Raw genomic sequence first — 27,098 nt, 5'->3', positions numbered from 1 at the left:
ACATCGGAGAAAAGAGGAAAAGTCACACCACGGTGTGTTCAGGAGGAAACTATCCGAAGATAAGGCAGGGCGGTGCCCTGGTTTCCACTGGATGAGATCATGGGGTCTCACCTGTTTTCCCTCCCAGTGAGTTCTCCCTAAAGCAGTATGAGTTTCCCACTGGAATGTTTCCCGTGCTCATTGCATTGCGCGGCGGAGCAGCTGCGAAGTCCCCGCCCGCCCGGTCGCAGCTGCGCACATTCGCCGGGCAGAGTCTGGCTGAGGCTTGAGGCTGCGGGGCCTCCGTCCTGGATGCCACGCACGGGAAAGGGGGGAAGAAGAGACTTGCTGAGAGACGGCAGATCAGCGAGCAAAACAGGCCTCAAAAGGACGGCGACCCAGGCAAAATGCCGACGGCTCCTTAGAAGAACTCTAGGAACCACATTCACCTCTCAAAGGAGAAAACAAAGGTGGAGGTTCTCAGAGAAGGAGCTGTCACAGCTGCACACGTCTGTTCATGCTGAGTCTCTCTTGCCAGGTGTGTTTAAAGTGAGAATGAAACATAGTTTCAGTAGCTAGAAAATTCGTATCTAAGCTGAGAATCATAGTCTCCCAGTTAAATAATTCACCCGCTCTGTTAACACCATCAGGACGGATTTGGCCTGTAGCCGATGCTCGTGTCACGTGATGGTCTCACCCAATCAACCTCACTGCCCAGCAGGATCTTTAAAGAGATGTCCAGAGCCTTGGGATAATTACGATTTTCTTTAAGGTAACATTTCTTTTCTACTCTCGGAAAGGAAAATTTTAAAGATACACATACACATATATATGTATGCATCTATATAATTCTCTCCTCATAAAATTTTGTAAACTTTTCAACTGGCACAGAGCGGAGCAGAAAACTATACACACCTAAAGTGAATTTTCATATTATACTATTTTTTAATTATCTGTGGTTAATGTAAGTTTTATCCAGTTGCATAAAATATTTCAAACGCAAAATTAATCCAGACACACATGTGAGATGCATAATGGCCTCAGAAACATTTCTCCTTAACTGAAACATTTGCTTCTTAAAAGAGTTAATGAATACAGGAGCTAAATTTTATACAACATGGCTTTTACCATGAATTCAGATTTATAAGAATTTAATGCAAAACACTTAGGATTTTGACATATTAACATGTACGATATACTTATAATTAATTCAGAATTAATTCTTACTTAACAAAACATGAAATTGGATTCTTATTCAATTACCATTTTTAGGTATCATATAAAATGAGAGTTTGATTCAAGATTATGTCTACGTTCTCCCTCTTATGAGACTTTTAAAACTAGTTTTCTATTAGACCTACATCAGGAATTGCTCCCTCTAAACCCTGTTAATAATCAGAAAATAAAAATAGCAAAAATAACTCTCTTGTGGAGAGTTATTATTACATACTAAAAGTATATATTTTGTTAAGATATCTTTCACTAAAAACTTAGGGAGTCCTCCAAAAACAGGAATTGTCCATTTCGAGCTTTGCTTTTGATAGCCAGGAGGCCAGCACAGAGACTGGTCATTCTATCAATGCCCACTGACTCAAGTGGCTTCTCCACCTGCATTGGTCCTTGGAAATTTAAAGCGACCGGTACAGTTGTTTCTTTTCTTATTGGACCCACATATTTAAGGAAATCTCTGGGAAGTCATTGATTGGCTGCAGAGATAACAAAACGGATACTCCAGTGACCACATGTGACAAAGAATATGCTCTTTTCAAAAATGGTTTGGAAAAGTCACTAAACAAAGCAACAGTGCAGCTTTTCTCAAGTAACAACAGGAACCCCTGGAGAGGAAGTAGAATCCGATTTTTAGTCACCACATCACAGCATTCAAAACATCCAGTTCTCAACAAAAATTACAAAGCATACAGAGAAGCAGGAAAGTATGACCCATTCACAGGGAAAATAAAAAGAGAAATTAACAAAAACATCCCAAACATTGGACTTACTAGAAAAAGTCTCTAAACTGTCTTAAAAATGCTCAAAGAACTGAAAGCAACCACAGACAAAGAACAGAAGGAAATCAGGTGGACAATAAGTGAGTGAGTGAGTAAAAAAATATAGCATAAATTTTAAAAAGAGCTAGAAATTATAAAAAAGAATGAAATAAAACTTCTGGAGCTGAAAATAAAACAGAGGAAATTTAAAATTTTACTAGAGGTATTCAACAGCAGATTCAAAGAGGCAGAAGAGATAATCAGTGAACTTAAAGATAGTTCGACTGAAATTACCCCGTCTGAGAAGCAGTAAGAAAAAGAAAAAGGAAAAATATGAACAAAGCCTTAGGGTCCTATGGCTCACTATCAAAAATACCAAAATGTATGAATTATGGGAGGCCCAGAAGGAGAAGAGAGACAGAGAGGGGAAGAAAGAATATTTGAAGAAACACTGGCCAAAGCTTCTCAAATTTATCCCAGGAATGCAAGGGTGTTTCAACCTAAGAAAATCCGTGCAATATTCCGAATAATCATCTCAGTAGCTATGGAAAAAGCATTTGACAGTCTTCATTACCCTCTCACGACAAAAACACTCAGCAAACTAGGAACAGTCAAGAACTCTTCAACATGATAAAGAACATTTAGGAAAAAACATCAGCTGAGATCATATTCAGTGGCGAAAGACTAAAATCAGTGCCTAAATTAGGAACAAGACAATGTTGCCTACTTTTCACCATGGCTATTTGTAATCGTACTGGAAGCCCTAACCAGAGAATTTAGGCAAGGAAAAAAAGACATCAAACTGGAAAGGATGTTTAAAACTAACTCTATTTACGGATGACAAAATTTTGCATCTAGAAAATTACAAAGAATCCACAAAAAAAAAATGACCAAAGATAATAAATGACTTCAGCAAAGTCGCAGGATACGAGATAAACACACACAAAAATTTATGTTTCTGTACACCAGGAATAAACAATCTGAAAATGAAATTAGTAAGATAATTCCATTTAAAATAGCATGCAAAGAATAAAACGCTGAGGAACACATTTAACCAAGGAGATGAAAGAATTGTCCAAACGACAGTGCGTCTCCAGTTGCCACTGGTCTGCACGTGGCCCTCCTCAATTCAGTGTACACGAAGCTTAGTTCCTTCACGTGTATAAGGAAAAGCACACCCGCCGTGCTCTTCAGGGTTTTTAAGGAGATCGTATGGGACAGAGAATGTCAAAGTGCTTACATGGGTGAACTACTTTACTACTATGTGTGTCTCTGTGTTTCTTTAAAAGTTTTTTGCGTTGTTCTGTTCTCTTTTCTTTCAGATGGCGACTTCAGATGTCTATGGAAGAGGTGTAAAGGCACAGAAAAAAGTTGTATCAAGACTTTTTAGCTCTTTCCCTAAATGCTGTTTTCCATTTATATCAAGTTATTCTTATTTTTGTCCATTTTCAAGCTCAAGTTTCATTTTAGGTGGATAAGCATCACATATAGAATAAGTATCAAATATTGAAAAAGCATTGTATATAGTAACAGAAACCATTGCTTCTTTGACCCGTGACATAAGATTGTTTTCTCTAGTTCCAGGTTATGTTGTTACTATTGTTCAAAATCAGAGAAATTCCACGTATTTAATCCCTTAGCATATCGCTAAACACTTGACAGTTTTCTGCTTTCTAGATCTGTCTTGACTGATATTAGTCTTCTCTGCCAACTTAGCAATACTTTCAAATGTAAACACACATTGAAAGCAAATTATTAAACTGTGGATTGTGGCGCCATTAATAGCCTTGGGTTACAGATTGCCCAGGCTATAGTCCTTGCACGTGTAGCTCACCAATAACCATTATACCGAATGTCACCACTATAAACAAATTGACTCCCTCATCTTCCAAGTTTAAAGATACTTTAAAGTTTAGTTTTAGTCAATGAATCATCATATGATAAGCTAGAAAAGTCTTTAAGAGACCTGCTCGTCAGTAGCAAAAATGCTTGTCTCTCCTATTTTAAACAACCTCCTTGGTCAGCATCTCCTGCCTGGTGGGAATTACACTCCATTTTAGTTCTGTCTTTATAATTTGTTTTTTCAAGCTGAGTCCACGTAATGAATGGTCTGTCAAAGTGTGTTCACTTTTTTAGTTTTATTTTTTTTCTTTTTCATGAATCAGAACACTTGCGAAGCTCTATTTTGCTGGTCTTTAAGAAAAACAGGTTTTTGGTTTAAATTACCTTTTCTGAATTTCTTTGCTGTGCATTTTTTATTTCATTAAATTCAGCTTTGATCGTTAGTCATTCTCCCTTTCCGGTTTCTTGGGTTTATTTGGTTTTTCCTTTTCTAATACCTTCAGGTGATTTTTTTGATATTATCTTTCCTTAATTCCTTTATATTGAGTATTTCTTCCTTAATAACAAAGTGATTTGAGCTATAAGTTGTTCTGAGTTCAGCTGTGCCCACCACATTTGGTATGAGGTTTCCTCCTGGTTGCTTTCTAGGTAGTTTGTGATCTCACTTTTTATTCTGTGTTTGATCCAAAGATGTTATGGGAGTGTTTCTTAGTTTTCAAGCAGTAAGATGTTTTTTTTTTGTTTTTTGTTTTTTGTTTTTTTTTTGCGGTATGCGGGCCTCTCACTGTTGTGGCCTCTCCCGTTGCGGAGCACAGGCTCCGGACGCACAGGCTCAGCGGCCATGGCTCACGGGCTTAGTTGCTCCGCGGCATGTGGGATCTTCCCGGACCAGGGCACGAACCCGTGTCTCCTGCATCGGCAGGCGGATTCTCAACCACTGCGCCACCAGGGAAGCCCAGCAGTAAGATGTTTTTAACGACCTCTTAACAGACTCTGTGGCCTGAAAATCTCTACTAAGTTTTTCTCCACGGTTAACGAATGAATACCTTTTGTGTGAAAGTCGTACAAGAAACATATAACCTCTACTTGGGAGATGCGCGCTTACATTTACAACTATAATTTTGTTTGTTGATTGTGTTATTCAATTTCTCCAGGCTTCACTTTTTGTTTGTCTACTAGATCTGTCCATTCTTGAAAAAGATATATTCGAATTTCCTGTTATAAACATGCTCTCATCATATATAGCATTTGCACAGTTTTGGTCTTGCATAATTAGCTGCTTTTTTTTAACATCTTTATTGGAGTATAATTGCTTTACAATGGTGTGTTAGTTTCTGCTTTATAACAAAGTGAATCAGCTATACGTATACATATATCCCCATATCTCCTCCCTCTTGCGTCTCCCTCCCTCCCACCCCTCTAGGGGGTCACAAAGCACTGAGCTGATCTCCCTGTGCTATGCGGCTGCTTCCCACTAGCTAGCTGTTTTACGTTTGGTAGTGTATATATGTCCATGCCACTCTCTCACTTTGTCCCAGCTTACCCTTCCCCCTCCCCGTGTCCTCAAGTCCATTCTCTACGTCTGTGTCTTTATTCCTGTCCTGCCCCTAGGTTCTTCAGAACCATTTTTTTTTTTTTTAAGAATCCGTATATATGTGTTAGCATATGGCATTTGTTTTTCTCTTTCTGACTTACTTCACTCTGTATGACAGACTCCAGGTCCATCCACCTCACTACAAATAACTCAACTTCATTTCTTTTTATGGCTGAGTAATATTCCATTGTATATATGTAACACATCTTCTTTATCCATTCATCTGTCGATGGACACTTAGGTTGCTTCCATGTCCTGGCTATTGTAAATAGAGCTGCAATGAACATTGTGGTACAGGACTCTTTTTGAATTATGGTTTTCTCTGGGTATGTGCCCAGTAGTGGGATTGCTGGGTCATATGGTAGTTCTATTTGTAGTTTTTTAAGGAACCTCCATACTGTTCTCCATAGTGGCTGTATCAGTTTACATTCCCACCAACAGTTAGCTGCTGTTTTTGATGCTCTGAGGTCTGAGACTGGTTTCTTTTCATGATTACTCTGTCTCCCTATTTGGTCTCATGAATGCTTAACATTAAATGCAAATTATTATTTTACTGTGTTATGACATTAATTATATTATACATTAACATATTGCCTTTCCTGTTTTACACTTTTTAGGGCTTTTTTGGTCAGTGTTTTACGAGTTTCATTTTGTTTAATATTGCCTCGTGCCTTGTTTTTTGGTTATTCTCTTCTGACCCTTATGTTCAAGTGTTTCTGTGTTCGTTCATTTTAAGTGTGATTATTACAAATTGTACATAAATGGGTTTGTGTTATAGTACAAAATCTAGCCCATTTGCCACCATAATGGCTAATATCCTTGATTATATACTCCATCTTCCTTCAGAACTACTAAATATTTCAAATTGTCATTTATTCCTTTCTAAAAAAAATTGTACTTGGTTTTGTTAGTCTGTCTCTAATTATTCTTTTTCCTCTAATTAATATGTAAATTCTACCACCCTTTTCTATTCCATTAACAGTTATCTCTCATAATTTCCACTATTTTCTGAAAACAAGTTACCAAATATTTCCTCACCGAGATGGAGTGTTTTACTCTTAAAGCTGGCTGGATTTCCACCAAATGCATTTTCCCCCATTTTTCCATCTCTCTATAATTGTGCTCTGTTTTGAGATATTCATCCACCGGACCTTCTGGTTCTTAAAGTTGTGTCTCAGCAGTGACCACCTCATCTTTAATTTGTCAATCAACTCTTTAGTTAGGAAATCGTGTTTTGAGGGTTGGACAGTGAAGTACTCTTTTTAATTGACTACTTCAACTTAAATATCTCTCCCACCGGGTTTTAGCTTTTCCTCCAGGCTGGGGTCTGGCCGGTCTTCCTCCCTCTGTATATTGAGTGGACTTCAATTTGGGCAGGGCTGTGTTCCGGCCAAGTCCAGGGGCCAAGGCCATGTCCTCGAAGGGATGGATCCAGGGTGGTCCCTCCCTCTAGGTCACATGCACATGCAGAGAATCTGCCCGTCTTGCTGCCACCACCTGCCTGTCCAGCTCTTCCTCGGTCTCATGGAGGCCCAGGGCCTCTACACAGCCTCAGGGGGCTGTGGTGACACAAAGGTCCCCATATCTCTCTAAGCCACGATCTGCTGCTTCTAGCGCTCAGCCTGGGCTCCTTGTCAGTTTTCCAGACACGTTCCCAGGTCAGGGGTGAAACACCGGCGAGGATCATTCTCTCCACTGAGACCCCCAGAAACCAAGGCCTCCACTGCTTCGGATACTCACAGGCTCCAGAGCCATTAGCAGAGGTTCCGAATGGGGGGCGGGTGCAGGGGAAGGGTCTTTGCCCCAAATTGCCGTCATTTTCTCGCTCTTCTCATTGCCTACATGCTCACCAGAATTCTGAGCATTCATTTTAAAAATCTGGTGCTTTTAAACTGCTTCCGGATTCTAATCACCTCCCTGCAACCCAGCACTTTGCACACGGGAATCCTCTAGAACTTTCTTAAACCTTGCTTCCTGAGGCCCGGGCCGAGCCAGTAGATCAGGACCTCCGGGAGCTGTGGGACCACCTGCTCCTTGTGGTCCACGTGGTCTCAGCTCCTGAACTCAACGGTAACGCTTCCCGGGTTCTAGAACAAGGTTGTATAGCACTGTACAGGGTCTGTTAGACTCAGAGAGCCTCATACAAAGACACAAACAAAACATCAGCTTTGGTAGGGGCTTGGGTAGAAATAGGAGTAAATACTTAGGAAGCTCCTGGGTAACATGAGAGATAGAGAAGTAAAGGATGGCAACACAGTACAGAAGGCGACCCAGGAAAGGGCTTCCCTGGCGGTGCAGTGGTTAAGAATCCGCCTGCCAATGCAGGGGACACGGGTTCGAGCCCTGGTCTGGGAAGATCCCACACGCCGCAGAGCAACTAAGCCCGTGCGCCACAACTACTGAGCCTGCACTCTAGAGCCCGCGAGCCATAACTACTGAGCCCACACACCACAACTACTGAAGCCCACATGCCTAGAGCCTGCGAGCCACAACTACTGAGCCCATGCGCCACATCTACTGAAGCCCGCATGCCTAGAGCCCGTGCTCTGCAACAAGAGAAGCCACCGCAATGAGAAGCCCGCGCACCACAATGAAGAGTAGCCCCCGCTTGCCGCAACTAGAGAAAAGCCCACGTGCAGCAGCGAAGACCCAACGCAGCCAAAAATAAATAAATAAATAATTTAAAAGAAAAAAAAAGTGACCCAGGAGAGGTGGCTGCAGGTGAGGGGTGACCTGGGTGGCGGGTATGGCTCTACCTGGTGCAGGGACATCAGGGCAAGGAGGCAGAGATGGCACTTCTCGATGGGCAGGACTTCTGTCTCCGCATCAATACGAAGTGTCACTGTGAGTGTCTTCATGTTGAAAGGGGGCTTTTTGTGCCCAGAAACCCTGATCTATAGTCACCAGATTTTTTAAGCTAATATTCAAAGTATTAAAATTAGCCTGCAAAAAACCAATTTTCCATAACCTTTCAACTTACACATCTTATAAAGTATTTATAACCAGTACTTTAGAGCTTAGTCAGATTCTCTTACACATTCCAGTATCTCAAGTCTAAAATCAGTAGCTTAATCACATAGTTGACATCTTTAACATAATATAATAGGTCAGATTCTCTTAATATCAGATTCTCTTAAGTATGGCATATATTTTGAACACCAAAAACATGTAGGTTATCTCAATGATAACAAACCGTCCCTACGTTCAAGATAAAAGTATGAATTTCCGAAGGCAGATATATCTATTCAATTTTTTTAATTAAAAATTTCCAGGAATCAGAGATCCGCTCACCTATCAGGGAGAATTTTTCTATGAAGCACACGCGGACATCTTCCACAGAAAAGGTCTGAGGCACGGAACCAGGAGCCGCATGGTTTCCCCAAATGATTTTACCAGGACTGAAATCCCACAGGCTGAGCCCTCTTTATAATGAATATAGCAGATTATCTCTAGACCCTTATAAACAAACCCTTTGATTTCATTCTCCAACCCTATCTTTTCAGAGCTAACTTCCATCAACTAATCTCTTTTACTGCCAGAAGGAAGCTGTATTCTTTTTACATGTTTACCATCTGGCAAGGCCACACCTGACTGATGCCACGATACTAAGTCATGTTAGTGACAAAAACGACAAACACGGCTTCTATTTCAGGGAGCTCAGCCCCCAGGGCGTGTGGCCCCCAGAACCCTAGCATCCTTGGGACCAAGGATGCTTAGAAGCAGGTGATGTAGAATGACAAGTCACGTGACAGGATGATGGGTCTTATTCTTCCATTCAAAGTGGTAAAGTTAGTGCCACCCAATAAACCAACTTACATGAGAAAATATATTATTGTAATAAAGAAAATTTGGAGCTCATATAAGATAATATTTCCAAATTCCAAGGGAGGTCTGGGATAGGAAAGTTTAAAAAAAAAAAAAGCCCTATAAAATTAGCTTTCCCACCTGCACATGACATCAAATGAATACAGTACCCTCCTTGAAGCATTATGAATTTTAGCAGGTTTTTACAACATTGGTGAGATATTAGCATTGCCCGTGTAAGGTCTCTTTTTCCAGGAGATCTGAATGAATTGAACATTCATGTCACAAAAAGCAATTGATGCAGCTGCAGGGGCTGCAGATTTTTTTTAAAGCAATCGAATTTCTCTTTTTAAAAAAAAGATTTCATGGAGGGCTTCCCTGGTGGTGCAGTGGTTGGGAGTCCGCCCGCCGATGCGGGGGACGCGGGTTCGTGCCCCGGTCCGGGAGGATCCCACGTGCCGCGGAGCGGCTGGGCCCGTGAGCCGTGGCCGCCGAGCCTGCGCGTCCGGAGCCTGTGCTCCGCAGCGGGAGAGGCCGCAGCAGTGAGAGGCCCGCGTAGCGCAAAAAAAAAAAAAAAAATTCATGTAAAACACTAGGTAGAAATGTTTTCAGATCCTGGATTAATTATTAGATGATACTGTATAAAGTTTCAAATTACTATTTTCATGCCACAAATAAACAAATACTAGAGAAATGATGATGATGATGTGTATTTACAAAATATCTAAATAATGACCCAAGGACTGAGCATTAGAGCAACTAAATATCACTATAGGAGCCAAACTCCTTCTCCTCCAACCTCATAGACAGCTAGGGTGTTAACCATTCCTGGAGGTGAAGCTGGATTTTAGCAACTCTGTGTGAATTTACTTTATCCTACATTGAAACCCCAGCACAGGACACTGGAGTTTTCTTCTGTGGTTATGGGTTTGTGGAGTGTTTTTTTCTTTTTGCTCTGTTTTATTTCTCCAATAGTCACTAAAGACTCCAGTCGACCTAACATGTCATTTGGGATAAGTCACGGGCTTAAAAATGACGAGGGTTCGTAATAGTCAAAGCATCTGAACGGGAGTATCTTTAACGTGGTAAATAACAGTTACTATGATAATGATCATGTGAAAAATAGTCACATGTGCCAGACAGGCAATTCTTTGTGTACTGACCACCACCTTGGAGGAGGGGGAACATCTTCCTTGGAAACTAGAAATAAGTGTCAAGGGGGGAAGAGGCAGAAAATAAACAGAACCTCCAATGACCTGAGGACAGCGATGAGAATGTCCTTGTTCAATCCTGAAAAAGCGATTTCAGCCCGCCCTGTGTCCTGCTATCACACGCCAGATAAAGGCGGTGCCAGCAGCACCTGGGCCATCCAGCTGTGTTCACTGGGTACCGTCTGTCCTTTTAGCCTCCCCTGACTTCCTCACCTCACATAACCTGACGCCGCTGAATGTCTTTTCTTATCTATTGGAAAAGAAACCATATTCGCTTAAAAAGAAAGAGGAGCTTTATGGCCTAGTGAAATTACTCTTTGGGGCCATTCTACGTTGAGAAAAGGGAAACGTTATATCGGCATCTACCTGGCTGCATGAAATTCTATCAGAATGTATATATTCTAATTCTTTCCTTTTTCTGAGTAGTTAATTATAAACGTGGTAAAATTACCTCGGCTGATTCTATGTTGATCGCCACAGAACAAAGACTGGAAAGTCATAATCTTCTGGGAGCATGTCTTGAGGGACTCCTACGTCCCTCACATTATAATGAATCTGAGATGTTGTCTCCGGGTAGAGTCCCAGTAACCCAGGGTGAGGCCAGACAGATGCAGACACATTAGCACTAGCAGAGGCAGCCCGTGCGCACAAGCCCATCTCCATTTCTGGCCGACGCCTCATTTTATGCATATGCACACAGAGACGCACGTTGGTAGGAGAAAAAACGTTTGCCACGTGAGAAATAAGAACGATGAGACCAAATCTGCTTAGCAGGGAATGTTTCCAGGATGGAAAGCGAGCCCTGCACGTTGCTCCACGGGACAAAACCGTTTGGCGGGAGAGAGGATGGTCACGGCACCAGAGACAGTCTCCATGCATCCAGCCACTGTTAACTAGCAGATATGTGCTGTTTCGAGTTCACATCCTCTTTCGTCATTAGCCCCGAAAAGCTCACGCGCGCGCCAAGCGCCGTGGACAACGGCGTGAGGGCAGACAGACGGACGATTGGAAACTAGTGGAATGGAATCAGCCCCGTGGGACTGTCAGCCTCTCTCAGGACCCGGTCACTCATCAAGTACGTGCAAACATCAAAAATACCGCTTAGGGCTTCCCTGGTGGCGCAGTGGTTGAGAGTCCGCCTGCCGATGCAGGGGACGCGGGTTCGTGCCCCGGTCCGGGAAGATCCCACGTGCCGCGGAGCGGCTGGGCCCGTGAGCCGTGGCCGCTGCGCCTGCGCGTCCGGAGCCTGTGCTCCGCAACGGGAGGGGCCACAGCAGTGAGAGGCCCGCGTACCGCAAAAAAAAAAAAAAAAAAAAAAAAAAAAAAACAAAAAACGCTTAGAACTGACGGCCAGTGGTCCACAAGAAAGCCTCCTGAAGACTCAGTCTTGCAAATAAAGAAACCAGGATCTGGGCGTGGACAGCTGCGTTAGAACACACCCACGAGACATTTAAGCCAGCATTCCTAGAACAACGTAATTTCCATAAACTTTATCCGATGCTTTATTAGGCTAGTATTCTTTGAAGAGATAAGTAACTTGGAGGGCAAAGAGAATCCGTGTACTTAATTTACCTAAGCTTTCAGGAAACTGCTGATTAGCTTCTCATCCAGAAGATTTGGGGGTTTTATTTTTTTTTAATATTATCACGTACAGGTGTAACTGACACGGCTGATGTCTTAACTCTATTGTTGTGTGTGTGACATGTCAGCCTAAAACTCGGCCACTTAGGACAGCAAACTTTTACTGCGTGACAGTTTCTGGACATGGGGGGGTCTGATGGGGCTCCGCGGGTGTGTCTGGCCCACGTCCCCTCCTGAGGCTGCGGCCAGGCTGGTGGCCAGCACCGCAGGCACCAGAAGGCTCGAGCGGGGCTGAAGGGAGCACCCCAGGCCCCTCGTGCGGTGGCCGGCAGACCCCAGCAGGCCCACGTCCAAGAGGGAGCCTCTTCACAGGCTTGCCTTCACGGCGGCAACCACTGGCCCACGTCACGCCATTCTGAAGCGGAGCCCCTGAGGCTGGGGGCTCGGGCTCCCCTGAACCGAATCAGAGGTGGCCTGCGTTCCTGTGTCCACGGCCCGCCCACTAGTGGCCGCTCACTCGGTCCACTGCACACTGGGCAGAAAGGGGCCACGTCGCCCTGAGCGCCGGGACGCGGCGTCGCTGGGGCCGTCCCCAGGCGGTGGCCTGTACGCCCCACCTCCGTTCATAACCCTTCCTCCTCTGAAACCTCGTCCCAGCTGGGAGGGGCCCTGCGACGACGGTCAGCTGGGTGAGACAGAAGCCTGGTCTCCCCTGCGTCCTGGGGGTGCTTGTGCTTTGCGGGTGGGTCCTAGCCCTCTCCCTGACTCCATCCCTTCCTTCCGCCAGGATGTGGACACGGTGGCCGAATGTGCAGCAGCCTTCTGGCAGCCAGGAGCAGAAAGGCCACAGAAATTAACTCATCACTGGCCCTAATGTCACTGAGCTGCTGACCAAATGCCAGCAGCCACTGACCTCCGGGCTCTTGTTTCATGAGAAAAGCCCCTATTCATTTAAGTCACTCTAATGCGCTTTTCTGTTACTTGAAGTAGAGAAGCGTTCCCCGTTTATATGTTAGGAGTCTGTCTGACAGTAGGAAATGAGCCGTGGATACACAAAAAGAAGGGAACAAATTGGGATGTGAATTGCATACAACCAGAAATTTTAAGTTCAGATTATCTAATGTAATAGTCATCCTTATCTGAGAATTTTCTCCCTTTTCCTTTTCTTTCTTGGTAGGTTTGTAGGGTTATAAATAGTCCTTCACTTCTAAATTAACATTCAGTCTCTCCCTCTGTCCGACAAATGGATCTCACCAAACCTCCAAGTATTAATGAACAGAAAAGAAAAGAAAAGTGGCTTAGCTGTTGTGAGGGACCGAAGCTGGTTATAATCTCTGTAGCCTCCCAGCAAGAGGTGGGATCCACTGCCCGGCCCCCTGATGCTGAGCTGGCCTTTTGACTTCTCACAACCAAAGGGAAGGGTGGAGGTGACACTGCACCTGTCCTGGGACTATGTGTTAGGAAGATCTGGCAGCTTCTGCTTTGCAACGTTAGAACTTAGCCACCAGGTAAGAAACTCGGCTGGATTTTGAAACACTGGCTCCCAGGGTTGGAGAGAAGCCTCAGAGGGTAAGAGGCCGACTGAGCCCTCAGCAGGATGGGGGGTGGCGCAGAATCGAGGGACCAGCAGAGCCCCAGAGAACCCCAGAATCATGAGAAGTCGTGAAACGGTATTGCTTTAAAAAGTTAAGTTTTGTGTTTTGTTTTGTTTTACCTAGCAGTAGACAACTATGACTGTTCAGGGGTGGCGACGGGGCAGGCAGGGGCCGGGTAGGAAGGCACAAGAGAGAGAGAAGGTCAAAAGAAAAGAAGCAAAACACACACAAGTCAAAATATAAGATGAAAGACTCCAAAGAGCCCACGAAGGAGAAAAAAGTGACATATTCCAAACGTAATTCTACAAGTATAAGGCAGAACAAAAATTAAGAATTAAAAATTTAAACGTGAACATTCCTCAATAAGAGCAATTATCAGGACTTCCCTGGTGGCGCAGTGGTTCAGAATCCGCCTGCTAATGCAGGGGACACGGGTTCGAGCCCGGGTCCAGGAAGATCCCACACGCCACGGAGTAACTAAGCCTGTGCGCCACAACTACTGAGCCTGCACTCTAGAGCCCGTGAGCCACAACTACTGAAGCCCGCTCGCCTAGAGCCCGTGCTCCGCAACAAGAGAAGCCACCACAGTGAGAAGCTCATGCACCACAACGAAGAGTAGCCCCCGCTCACAGCAACTGCAGAAAGCCCACGCGCAGCAACAAAGACCCAGTGCAGCCAAAAATGAATAAATTTATTTTTTAAAAAAGTTTTAAAAAAAGCAATGATCAGTAATTCTGTGAACATGCCAAGGTATGTCTATCTAAACTCTAGGGTAAACCTAGTAAGGTTTTCAGATTTAAAGCCAGGTTATGGAAACAGCCAAGAAGAAGCAAGGGGTGCGATCCCCCTTTGTACGTGGTAGATGACTCTGGTTACATCTTCCTAAATCCTACAAGAATTAAAATGATTGCCTTTTTCAGTGATTCTCAGTGAGCCCAATGCCAGCTTTCACACATGCATTCTGAATGCATATAATAAATAAATGCAACCTTGGTTCATTCAGCAATAACTTTATGAATTTAATATAAATAAAATATCTTTAAGGTAGGACATATTTCACCTTACATCGTACCAAGAAACTAAAGCCTGAGACAGTTTCACTGCAGTGTCCAATATCTTAGCCACCAGCTATGTGTGATTATTTAAATTTAAATTAATCAGTCTTCTACGTCTGTGACTCTTTGTTTTGTAAATAAGTTCATTTCTATCATTTTTTAGATTCCACATATAAGCGATATATGATCTCTGTCTTTCTCTTTCTGACTTACTTCACTTAGTGTGATGATCTCTAATTGCATCCATGTTGCTGCAAATGGCGTTATTTCATTCTTTTCTATGGCTGAGAGTCACAGATGCAGAAAACAAACTTATGGCTACCAGAGGGTGGAGGGGTGGAGGGATGAATTGGGAGATTGGGATCGACATATGCACACTACTATATATAAAATAGAAAACTAATAAGGACCTACTGTAGAGCACAGGGAACTCCACTCGATACTCTGTTGTGGCCTATAGGGGAAAGGAACCTAAAAAAAGAGTGCCTATACGTATATGTCTAACTGATTCACTTTGCTGTACAGCAGAAACTAACACAACACTGTAAGTCAACTACACTCTAATAAAAATAAAACCAATAACATAAAGGGATTTTTAAAAAGAAATAAAAATCAATTAATTATTTAATTAAGGTCAGTAAAACACAACTTCTGTTCTTCAGTCACAACGTGCACGTTTCAAGTTCTGGGGGGCTGCAATGAGCAGGCCCGTGGTCCTGGAGGGCACACACGGAGAACAATGCACCCTCACAGAAAGTTCTGTGGAACAGCCCTGCCAGGAGACACCTGGCTTTCCCAACAGTGCCCCGGAGATGCTGTCCTAGTGGAACGTAGCCTTCGGTATTATTATTGCTTCAGAAGTTGTTACATTGAATCACACATTAAAGAAATGCTCCGTTAGACGTAAGTAGAACAAATGTAAGCACATGGTTCCCAAACGTCGTTCCCCAAGATGCCAATATCATCAGGGACATCGTGGGAGATTTAATTTTTTGAGGAAGAAACACAGGGCGGTACTGACCTGTTTGGACGCTGCATAAACCTCCAGTCCAAGGGGGAGTTCACAGTTTCAGCGTGAAGTCACACCACGTTTCTTTCAACGTGTTGTATCTTTGCGAAGCTGGGTTTCAACTGCGGAGATAAAAAAGCAAGTACACTATGAAAATCCACACAGATAGGAAATAAGACTGGTAGAGGCCAGTGTGATTCCAAGTCTGAGAGGCTGCACAGTGCCATTAGCAGCTAACTGGGGCTGTTTAAGAATGAAATAAAAGAATTTTTCCTTCTTGCGATTTATGTGCAGTATTTTTGCAAACGGCTACTTTTAGGACCTAAATACTTAGGTTATTTGGACCTAACTACTTAGCAAACAGAACCGTCAGGCATTTCTTTGGGCCCAGAGGAGTGTGCCGTGAAAAAATGAGTGAAACTCTAAGGGTGCCGGGAACCAAGAAAGTCTGGAAACCCCTGAGTCAGTGAATGAGAGTATCACGATTGCAGCTTTGCTTTTAAAAATGAGATGGAGTTATACATGGGGAAAAGGACTCTCAAAGAAACTCTTAAAAAGTCATCTAAGCAACTTCCTCATACATCAGTATCTAAACAGAAACTTCTACACTGTAGGTGCTTGATAACTATTTCTTAAATAAACACTTCACTAGAAACCTACACTTAGCAAAGACAGCCAAACATTCATTTTCTTTTTTAGACAATACACTGTTTTAAGTATTAAAGTACATAGGGCTTGAGCATTTTGTCTCTATGCCTCTTCTCCGTAAAACTCGTGTCAAATGCAATTTGTTTGGATTCAGTCCTTGGCGTCATGTCTCAGCCAATGATGTTGAAAGTTGTGGGTCACGGGTGTAAAGCTCTTAGGAAAACACCTTTATACATTATTTCTGACACGCCCAAGATTTGCCAGTAATACGACAAAGCATCCTGATATTGAAGTCCTTTCTTCTAGTTCTAGCGGCGTTCCAAAGTGCCCATGCAAGCTTTTCAAATGATTCTGTTCCAGAAGTAAAAAGGAAATGCAAACATATTAGAGTTAGGTGAGTTAGGTGAAACTAACTTTACTGCTAAATATTTCCCGAGTTGATTACCCAGGGTTCATCCTGATCCACGCGTCTCTCTTTACAATCGCTAACATGACACAGATTTCCCAAACGTTGTCCATTTTCCACTGCAGCTGAGAGAAAGTCAAGGAGCAAAACAGGCGGGGCAGCTGACGCGGTCAACCGAGCGCACGATTCCTGAATCTGGTGCTGCATCCTCTTCGCTCGTCCGTCTGAGGCTGTCCCAAGGAATCAAAAACACCTCCAAGGCGACAGGCCACGTCCGCTGCTATTTATTTCCGAAGTTGAGCTTGTTTGCAGGACTCACTAGGCCTAGAGGTTTGGCGATGCTTCCACGCACCCCCACTCCCAGGCACCCCCGTCTGGAACTCTGGGTGGAGGCTCCCTGGGGCGCTGGCTGGTGCCTTTGGTGGCTGTGGCAGAGCCCATCACGCGGTCGCCCAGCAAACCCCAGCTCCTGTCCCCCGCCTCCATCCAGCCGCTCACGAGGCGCCGAGGGCCGTGTCCTCACTTCCCGCAGGCCCGTCCTCGGGGGTCACCTTCGCAGAGCGGTTCTCTCCAGCCACCACTTACAGTGGCCGTCCCGCCCACGCCCCCGGGCTGCCCAGGCCCCTCTCCTGCTTCGTTCCCCCTTGGTACTCGTCACCACCTCGTGTATCACCGTATCAGCTGTGGACCATCTCACCTGACCTGTTCCTGACACGTGGAGGCCTTCAGTAGACCTCTGTTTTGCTGAATTCACTCTACCTGTTTAGTGGACACAGTTGAGCCTCTCCTACGCGCGGGGTATGACGCTGGCTGCAGGCAGAGCAGCTGCCCGCACAGACCGCACCACGCACTGCCGAGTCCCCGAATTAGACGCGCAGACGTGCGTGTCCATGTTCGGCACGTGTGTCTTCCGAAGAGACAATCATTGTTTCTATTAGTTTCTCTAAGAGACCTGTGACCCCAAACACAGGAACCGCCGGAGAGACACGCACCCACCCGCGTAGCCTCCGTGTTTCCCTCAAGTGGACCTGGCGAGGTTCCCTCGCAAGAGGAGAAGCTCGCATCCTAGAGACGCAAGTTCCGCTCAGGGCACTGGCCCACGCGCTACCACAGTAGCCTCCTGAGAGCACGCTTCCTCCGGCTTCCTCCCAGGCTGCTCAGAAGATGGCAATTACGTTAACCCCACCCTTGGCCAAACACAACGACCCTGCAACTGGACCCACTCCAGAGGTGTCTGACCTGACCCTCGGCCTGGGCGCATACGTTAAATGTTTACCCCACGCGCTTCTAACAATCTGCTGCTTATTATACAACCATGTGTGTATCTTCTACCACTTAACCTATCGCGTTTGGTTTCCGAACCTCAGCAGAGAAGGATGGCATCAGACCGTTTCCTCTTGGCTTAACAGAGGCATTTCAGTATTGTTCCTGGTGACGGTGAGGCCGTACGAACCCTGAATGAGCTGCTCAGATAGACCTGTCCTGAAAAGGGGGGCAGAAAATTGAGGAGACGACCCAGGTAATCGAGGCTGACAATTCCAGACGATTACTGGTACCGATTTGCAGTCCAAACACATTTCAGCACATTCAACCCTCCATCTGACTCTTCACAGATGGACTTGGATCTGGAAACCACCCGTAGGAGAAGGTTACTATTTCATCGTTGCCCTGTCCTTTGGGCCGTTGGCTTTTCTTCCGGTTTGGGGGGCGTGGGTCTTCGTGGCCCCTCCCCTCGAAGGGGCTGGTCCACACTCCGTCTCAGCTCGCCCCTCCCCTTCCCATAAGAACCGCTCAGGTTGACACGTGCAGGTCCTGGACCCGCTGTGTGGCTGGGATTCTGATCTGATTTCTCTGATGCCGGAAAAAAACAAATCTTTTGTTTCCGACACTGGAGACTCAACATTGGGTCAAACCACGTTTGACCTCGACTGGTTTTTCTAAGTTATTTGGTACATTTTTCAGCAGTGAAACCAAACTGGGTCCTCAGTTTTATTCCCATTTCTGGCAAGGGAAGAGCCTTTACACAATTGGACATGTTTTGGTTTTTCCTCACTGAGAATTTTAACACTCTTTTGTATTATTTCTACAATAATGTGTAAACATATTTATTTTTAGCTGCTTTTTTTTACATTTCAGGTCAAATTTTTTTATAGTGCACTTATTTGTCGAAATAAAGATTGTCACATAATGCTGGTTAAAAAAAAAAAAAAAAGACATGCCTTTTGGGTGCAGAACTGCATGAAAGTTCTATGGCTCAGAAATTCTTGTTCCAAAAAGTGTTTTTAAAATGCTTTCTTTGCGTATGTTAGAGCCCCTTACGTGGTTTATATGTACTGTTCATGTATCTTTAATTTGTGTCCACGCACAGGACATTCTTCATCTCCTTGCTTTTTTTAATTTTTATTTTTACTTTTTTGCGGTATGCGGGCCTCTCACTGTCGTGGCGTCTCCCATTGCGGAGCACAGGCTCCGGACGCGCAGGCTCAGCGGCCACGGCTCACGGGCCCAGCCGCTCCGCGGCACGTGGGATCCTCCCGGACCGGGGCACGAACCCGCATCCCCCGCATCGGCAGGCGGACTCTCGACCACTGCGCCACCAGGGAGGCCCCATCTCCTTGCTTTTTAAAACCCAGCAGCCTTCGAAAAAATCCCTTCTACTCAGGTTCTAACATTTCTTGAAAAAAGTCAACATCTACGCAAACTTTCCTGACATTCCTGCGTGAAGCCGTTACCATTTATCACTCAAACATCGCAATCCAGAGCGCGTAGGACCTCTTGGGACACCCCAGCCCAGACCCTGAGCTGCTTGCGGCCGAGACCAGGAACCAGAGGCAGTGGGGCCTCGGCCCCAGTCAAGTCTGTGCGTCAGTCCGTTTATTTCCACGCCCAACTGAAGCACCGATTTGAACGCTGAGTGTGTGGTGTGTCTGAGACCTCAGGACACCAAACTGTCCGCCGGCCCTCACCCCGTTAGGTAAACTTCAAAGGGATACCACCCCCCTTCCTGTGTTCACGCAGGAAGAACACTTGTCCAGTACTCCTTTATCTAGTAACCTGGGGCTCCAAGCTGGGAACTGAGACCAGGCACAGACTCCTTTGTGCTCTGAGGACCAAGTTCAGACTCCTTCCTGGGGCCTCCAGGGCCCTGAGGGATCAGGCTCCTCCTCAAGGCGACTACTCCCAGCCTCTCCGCATCCCTCCCGTGTGTCCTCTGGGTCCTCGGATGGGCGGTGCCCCCTCCACCCCCAGGCCCTGCCCTGTTCTTCCCGAGCCTCGCCCAGTGAACCCTCAGCCTCCCTTCACATCTCAGCCTGGAGGTCCCTTCTTTGGGGTGACCTTCTGGACACACGCTCCTAGGCTCAGCCCCGGTTCAACACGGACCCCAAATCATCAGACACAGTTAGCAGGAAATACACAAATTATTGACGCTACTGTATTATTTTAAAGATTCTTACTCTATTTTTTATTAGCCTTAAAATTCAAGTTCCTGAAAATTGTCCGCTGCAAGTACGGGTGTCACGGGGTCCTTGGATCTGCTACCTGTGTCCTTATGACTCAGCACCATGGGCACGGGTTCAGGAGCCACCGCACGTGACAGCTCGAGAGGCCCCTGGAGCGTGAAAGGAAAGTGGAAGGAGGAGGCTGAGGGTCAGGGGAGATGCTGAGCCAGATGTGGGAAGGAAGCCAATGCCCCCGGAGCTAATATCGGGGTGAGGTCAGGGCTCATGGAGCAGTGCGCGTGTGATCCCAGAAACAGCAGGCTGTCTGAGTTGTCCCTCTTTGTAAATTATCAAGCTGAACTTTTTTAAAACTTTAGAACATTCTGAAAAAATAGTCATCCTTGTTTAGACTTTCAGGAAGTTCACCAATCAGCCCAGGAAAACGAAATTTCACCTGGTGGATCTTTACCAAGATCTGAGCCTTGAGCTGTAAACCTGGGAGAGGGAAAGAAAAGTCAGCGCCTTCTCTGCAGTTTTCCACGGTTATTTAGTGAGAGGCGAGGCGGCTCCTCTCCATCCTTTTATCGCCGGAGAGGAGAGTGTCTGATAACTGATTTCGAGTTCAGCGGTTTCTCTGGGCGAGTGTTGAGTTTTGCTGCCCTTGAACTGAGGGTAAAGCCCCTCCCGTCACCTGGAGCTGGGAGGGAGCCCTCGGGGGAGACAAGGGGCTCATTGTGGGCAGTGGCCTCCGTCCACACTGCAGGGAGAAGATACCCCGGGGATGAAAGAGAAACACAAGCAGAGAGACGGGCCCCGACTGGAGGCGCAGCCCCCCCCCGTGCGGCCCGACGCCTCTCGCGAGAGTGTCTTCAAAGCCCCGTCGGGCGCCCCACCCTCTGGCGGGGAAACTTCCAGCTGCCGCCGGACGGCGCGGAGAAGTTAGCAGCCTTGCTTATTTTTGTCTTTCACAAATTGCCCAGCAAGGTGGCACGAAAGACAACTTTCTCTCCAGAAAAGGTGAAGCGTGCCCTCAGGGCTGCACAGCATCAGAGCTTCCAGACAGCGGTCCAGAGTTTGGGGTCCTCCTCTGTGCCCCGTGAGTAAATGAAACCCTTGCCCTAAAATCAAAATGCACACTCCTGGAAGCTTCGGTGAAAGGGGAGGGACAGCCATCCTTGGGCAGAGAGGTCTGGTCACTCGCGGGTCACCACCCGTCCCCTTCTCCCTTCCTGCACCGTCACGTCCACAAACCAGGAGGCAGAGGCCGAGAGCTTCACCACCAGCATCTGCCAAGTTCTGACCTTTGACCTCAGCGACCCACAGCCAATAACAAGCTGCAGCGCAAAACCCTTTCAAAGCCAGAGTAAGTCACTACCTTTTCTTCTTAAATTGTAAACTACTTATGATCGTTAATGAAACAGGCGCTCCAGTGTCTAGGAAACTGAATTTTTTTTGTAAGAGATAAACCCTCAGGAAAATGTTTCGTTCAAGTGTTTAGTATTTTAATCGTGCTAAAAACTAAGTGCCCTTTCATGACAAGCACATTTTGTAGGGCAAAGAGATGGGACACAAGGGTCCACTTGGATAATTAAATCACTGGTCTTTATGACATTGAAATGATGGCCAGAAAGGGGGAAGCACAAAGTAGCTCTCTGTGATCACGTCCACACAGATCAGCGCTTGATGGAGTTCAGCTGTCCTTTTCGTCCTTTGGGGTTTCTTTTCCTTTATTTTTACTGAATTCAGTCAAATGGTTTGTGGATGTCACCACAATCTGAGAATGTGTATTCGCAAGACCAATATAAATTATGAATCACTAATTTAGGGGGGGAAAAAAAACAGCTAGTCATGAGCATGACACAGTAGTTCCACGGGGTGGCTTGTGTGCTGAGGCCAAGACTTCACAGCGTGGAAAAGCACAAAAGTTGTCCAGCACAGAAATCCGCACGTCACTCTAAGTCCTCCCCCCAACAAACATTTCCTGTCATAGTTTTTGGAAGATCTCAGTGATGGGACTCAGAGAGTTACAGTATCTGAATCCTAGGTTGAACTCCAGCCCTGAAACACCTGGATTCTGTGACCGAATAAAAAAACAAGAGGCTTGGAATTCAAGAGGTCAAAACAATAAATGGCCTGGTGAGCTCTTTGGTCTAGATTTCTAAAATCATGTGGTATTGGGGAACTTGAACGTCTCCCCAAATAAAGCATAACTTAACACCGAGGGAAGCCGCAGATCCTGCTGGAACCGACCACTGGGTTAGAAACCCGGATCCTGACACTACCACCAACACAGCACCAGGGTAAGCCACCAGCTTCTGGGCAAGTTTCCCCAACTGTGAAATGGTTGTGATGTTGGTTCTGCTGGCCCCACGGTGAAGAGAGAAAAATGACATTGTTTGGAGTTTGCTGGGAGGAAGATATTTGAAGATTTAAAAATAAAAAAACGTTTCTTCGCTGTGTACAAGATACTACAAATTACAGTCGTTCATGTTTTAAAGTAAGCCCGTGACCTGAGATCCCTCCTTGCTTGCGAGAAGCCTTGGGATTTTCATTACATCAGGCTCTGTGTGTGTGTCTGCATGTATATGTGTGCGCCTATATGTGTGCATGTGAGTGTGCGCCTATGTGTATTGAGTGTGTGCGTGTGCTGAGCGCGTGCGTGTGTGCACAAGTGTGCACGTGTGCTGAGTGTATGCGTGCACGTGTGAGTGTGCGCATATGTGTGTTGTGTGCGTGTGTGAATGTGTGTGTACATATGTGTGTTGCAGCTGGCTGGGGGGGAGCTGCTTGTGAGAGTTTCCATTTTCCTGCCTTGTAGAAGCAGCAGCAGCAGCAGCTGAAAACGGTCAAAATTGTTGAGGAGCGTGGACCATCACCAGAATTCCAAGAAAAAGTAGCTTTTTTGTCTGATGAGAGGAGGTGACAAGAGCCTGAGAAATGGGGAAAGTTCCTTGATTTGGCCTGTAGGGTTAGAAGAAAATGTTCAACCCCCTTAACGCACTGCAGAAAGCACCCCTCACCCGGGGGGGGGGGGCCTGTCCTCCAGAATTGAAGGGATTCGTGCACACCTGCTGCTTGTCAGAAGTTCCTCAAGCGCTTTCCGGAGTTTGGAGAGAAATGCACATCCTGTCCCGAGACCAAGCTCAGGAGTTATTGACTTGAACAATGAAGGCTCTCCGTTCCTTTCATCTGGGAAGACCCAGACTTTTCCAGCCATTGAATACAGTTTGTTTTCCAAAATGTTAGGGTTCTGAACCTGGAACACCCGTGATAAAATAAAAATGGTGAAAAATTCTTCGGAAGAATAAAGGTAGGGGAGCTGGGGGCTTTTTCTCAGAATCAGAGACAAAGGGAAATTGAGGGAAGCAGGAAAGAGGCCCCTTGGGCAGCTGTACCACAGAAGCAGTGTGAAATTCCCCCTCTCCTTCCGGTGAATAAAAGACAAAGTTACCTTCTCATCGGGATACTGCCTCGAAGATGAAAAGCTCTGTGAGCTGTTCCTACGGTAACTGCCGCCAGCACCCATTTTATCAGCGAGGGTGGTTTGCTGTAGGCCTGAAGGCAACCAAGAGCGGGTGACCTTTCACCTCACCGAACAGCCAGTTACCTGCTTTTCACTAAGTCAAGTGTCAGCTGCCACTCAGGAGGAAAGAATTCGGAGAGCATGTGTAGCGCAGAGATGGATCCAAAGCCTTTCAGAGATGTTTCAAATCCTGGAGTTCCAGCAGCAAGCTGTCTCTGGCCACCAGATTCTAACAGAACCCCCCCCCTCCCACCCAATGCAGAGCCTCATGGTTTCCCTTTACTGTCGTTTGTTTACCAATAACCGTCTGTCTTCTCTGACAAACATCCAGCTCTTAGGAGGCTGGTTAAAGGCCTGTCTTCTTCCTCATTTCCTAGTGCCTGACACAGGCATGGCACCTAGTAGGTGCTTAGGGAATATCTGTGGAAGAAATAGATGAAAGAATTCCTGGCTAAGTGTTCGAATAGTGAAATTGATCACTGGGGGTCCAAGGCACATCACGGGGGTTTTGTCCTGTCCTCCGTCACACCGTGAAGACCACCCTGACTTGGGCAGCCATTGGAACCAGCGTTGGCTTCAGTGAATGGGCAGGACCGCCAGCGTCCTCACGTTTCCCAGACATGACTGTTGGAAACCACTGCACCAAGAACAGCAGCCAAAGGACATGTAGACGATGTGAAGTCCTTCTGCCTCGAAGACAAAATAGCTGCCCCATTAAGTCAAGGGTGTCCAGGTCGACAGAGGAGAGTGAGACACCAGACTTCCGGATGCAGGAGCTTGTGTGCTGCACTGCGGAACATGACTGGTCGGTTATTCTTTTCACCAGAAACTATAAAGTGGAAACTTCAATTCGATTTGAGATATGAAACAGAATATTTGAAAACCTGGAGCTAAAATCACTATTTGATGTAAGTCAGCCTTCTCTCAATTTTAGTTTTTTATTCTAGATTTTTCCCTCAACCTGTCTGGGGGATCATTTGTAGGATCCTAATGATGACATCCGGATTCTCCTTCAACAGGTCCCATTTTCTTCTGTTTCCCACATCATTGCCTCCTATGTTCAAATGCTCTGTTGTTCATTGGCCATAAAATTTTCAACCACCCTTGCATTGCCAGGTCCAGTGGCTACCTGGGTAAGCCCATGTAAGAAACCAGACTATTTTTCTTTCAGAGACCTAACAATTTGTTATTTGTACGAATGTGTTAAATCTTAGGTGAGCAGCACTGACTTTTGTACCCAGCACAACCAGAACGACACCCCATCGGGCAAATCTCATTGTTACAGATATGTTCCGACAAAAACTCTTAGTAAACGTTTCTTGGACGTTTTGGATATTGCAACAAGCGTTTCTCTGGCCACCAGGTGTTACCTGGAGTTACATAAGAGACATGAAAAAGCTACAAACAATTACACAGCCACACAGATCCACCACCAAAGTGCTCCATTTTTCAAAGAGCATCATGTGAGAGGGACTCATTTTCTGCATCTCACACGGTCACTTAGCCCCAGGCTCTGAGACATCTCTCCCCAGGTATCTGGAGCAAGGCTTCTGGAATCAGAGTAGCCTGAGTTTTAACCCTGACTCTGCCTCCTGACCTGCTTTCCTTGGCGAACCCATGGGGTTTGGGTACGTCATCCAGACCTCATGGAAGCCGGTCATTTATGGACTCCACCACTCCTGCCTGGCTGCAGACTGTTTAGTTACAAATAAAATCAAGTTACTTGGAGGAAACAGCACAGAGAGTCCTGGAGCCCAGCAGGCTATCAAGTGCCCTGGTCTGGCTTTGCGGGTTCATGGTCATGCTCACCCCTCCAGGGCTGTATCTGAGCTCTGGATTCGGGAACATTCTACGTGCTGAGCGGTGTGCCTTCCTAAGACACGTCAATCACTCCCAAACTAACCGGTGCTTCATCTGACCTGACCGGAGTTGCCAAATTTAGCAAATAAAAATCCAGGTAGGGGCTTCCCTGGTGGCGCAGTGGTTGGGAGTCCGCCTGCCGATGCGGGGGACGCGGGTTCGTGCCCCGGTCCGGGGGGATCCCACGTGCCGCGGAGCGGCTGGGCCCGTGAGCCATGGCCGCTGAGCCCGCGCGTCCGGAGCCTGTGCTCCGCAACGGGAGAGGCCACAGCAGTGTGAGGCCCGCGTACCGCAAAAACAAAAGAAAAAAAAAATCCAGGTAAAACTGAAATCCAGAAAAACAATGGATAATTCCTCAGTATAAGTATATCCCATGCAATCTTGGGGACATACTTATACTAAACAATGTTCTGTTCTTTAACCAAAAATCAAATTTAACTGGGTGCCCTGCATTTGACCTGGCAACCCTCAACCTGATGCTCGCAATTGTGTGTTATCCTTTCAGTGTTGGAAATGAGACAGCTGCACCTCAAACATGCAACATAAAAGTATCAACGCTAACTGAAAAATGAAAAACTTAGTTAATGCATTCCGATCCGAGGAATGTGGAATAAGCATAATAGCAGCTGCCGTTTATGACGCACTTAGTTTTCAGACTTTACTTCCACAATAAATGTGTGAGGCAAACGCTGTCATCCCTATTTTACTGATGGTGAGGCCTTGATCAGTGTTGGCCCCAAAGGTACCCTCTGAAAACGAGACTTTTAACCCAGTCCCGAGGCAGCTGCGGGGCTCTGCGGGAGCACTGGAGCCAAAGCTGGTGGCCGATGTCACCGTGTCACCATCCTTGGTGTGCACAGCCGTATCGCCTCTCAGGGAGCCAGACTCCACCTCGCTGGTGGTGCCATCGGGCTGATTTTCAGCATGTCTGGTGTCGCCCCTTTGGGGGGATCTGTACACGTGACACCCTACAGAACCCACCCCTCGGGCGACTGCACGGCTTTTCGCCGTTCTCATCTGACTCACGTGTGCGCGCACTTCCGGCCCCAGGGAATCAGGCAAACCGCACCCACCATCTGTGCTCTCTTGGGGTCCGTGTGCCTCTTCTGTTCTGAACACGATAACTTGGGCTCTTGGGGAGACGAGGGAGAGCACCCTGTCCCCGAGCCTCCCCGCTGCTGACCGCTGGACGAAGAAACCGCACGGTCACAGCTGTCGCCTCCTTAACGAGCGGGAAGTCAACCCGGGGAGAAAGTGTTAGAAGAATAGCTGTCCTCTTTCTAGGGACGGTCTGGCGCTGGACCCTGACAGCCAGGCGGGGAGACACAACACAGCACCGCACCGCACCGCACCGCACGACACCGCACGACACCGCACGACACCGTCGTGAAAGGCCGGAAGTCAACCCCCCACCTTATCTGACATCTAAAGGCAAATCACCAAGGCAGGGAGCGGCCTCCTTCACGAGAGAAAAGACTGCCCTGGGGCTGCTGGGGTCACTCAGGCGGGGTAAATTTAGAGCCCGGCTGTCTCGTCTCACTTGCAGTTCTGTGACGTCTGAGA

General features: G+C 46.3%; 1 long non-coding RNA gene across 1 annotated transcript in view; it reads right to left on the bottom strand.

Moving 5' to 3' along the window:
- The window catches only part of LOC136792780 (uncharacterized), a 223,557-nt gene extending 196,677 nt beyond the window's left edge, over positions 1 to 26,880 (bottom strand). The window contains exons 1-2 of the long non-coding RNA XR_010837182.1: positions 26,562 to 26,880; positions 15,671 to 15,780 (exon numbers count right to left, since the gene is read on the bottom strand). This is a non-coding gene — a long non-coding RNA (uncharacterized lncRNA). The remainder of the gene's footprint in view (positions 1 to 15,670; positions 15,781 to 26,561) is intronic.
- Positions 26,881 to 27,098: the final 218 nt, after the last annotated feature.

This window comes from Kogia breviceps, chromosome 16 (assembly GCF_026419965.1).
Source record: "Kogia breviceps isolate mKogBre1 chromosome 16, mKogBre1 haplotype 1, whole genome shotgun sequence".
NCBI classification, from domain to species: domain Eukaryota; kingdom Metazoa; phylum Chordata; class Mammalia; order Artiodactyla; family Physeteridae; genus Kogia; species Kogia breviceps.
The sequence above is the reverse complement of the archived record's forward strand: the minus strand, read 5'-3'. Positions and strand labels throughout refer to the sequence as shown.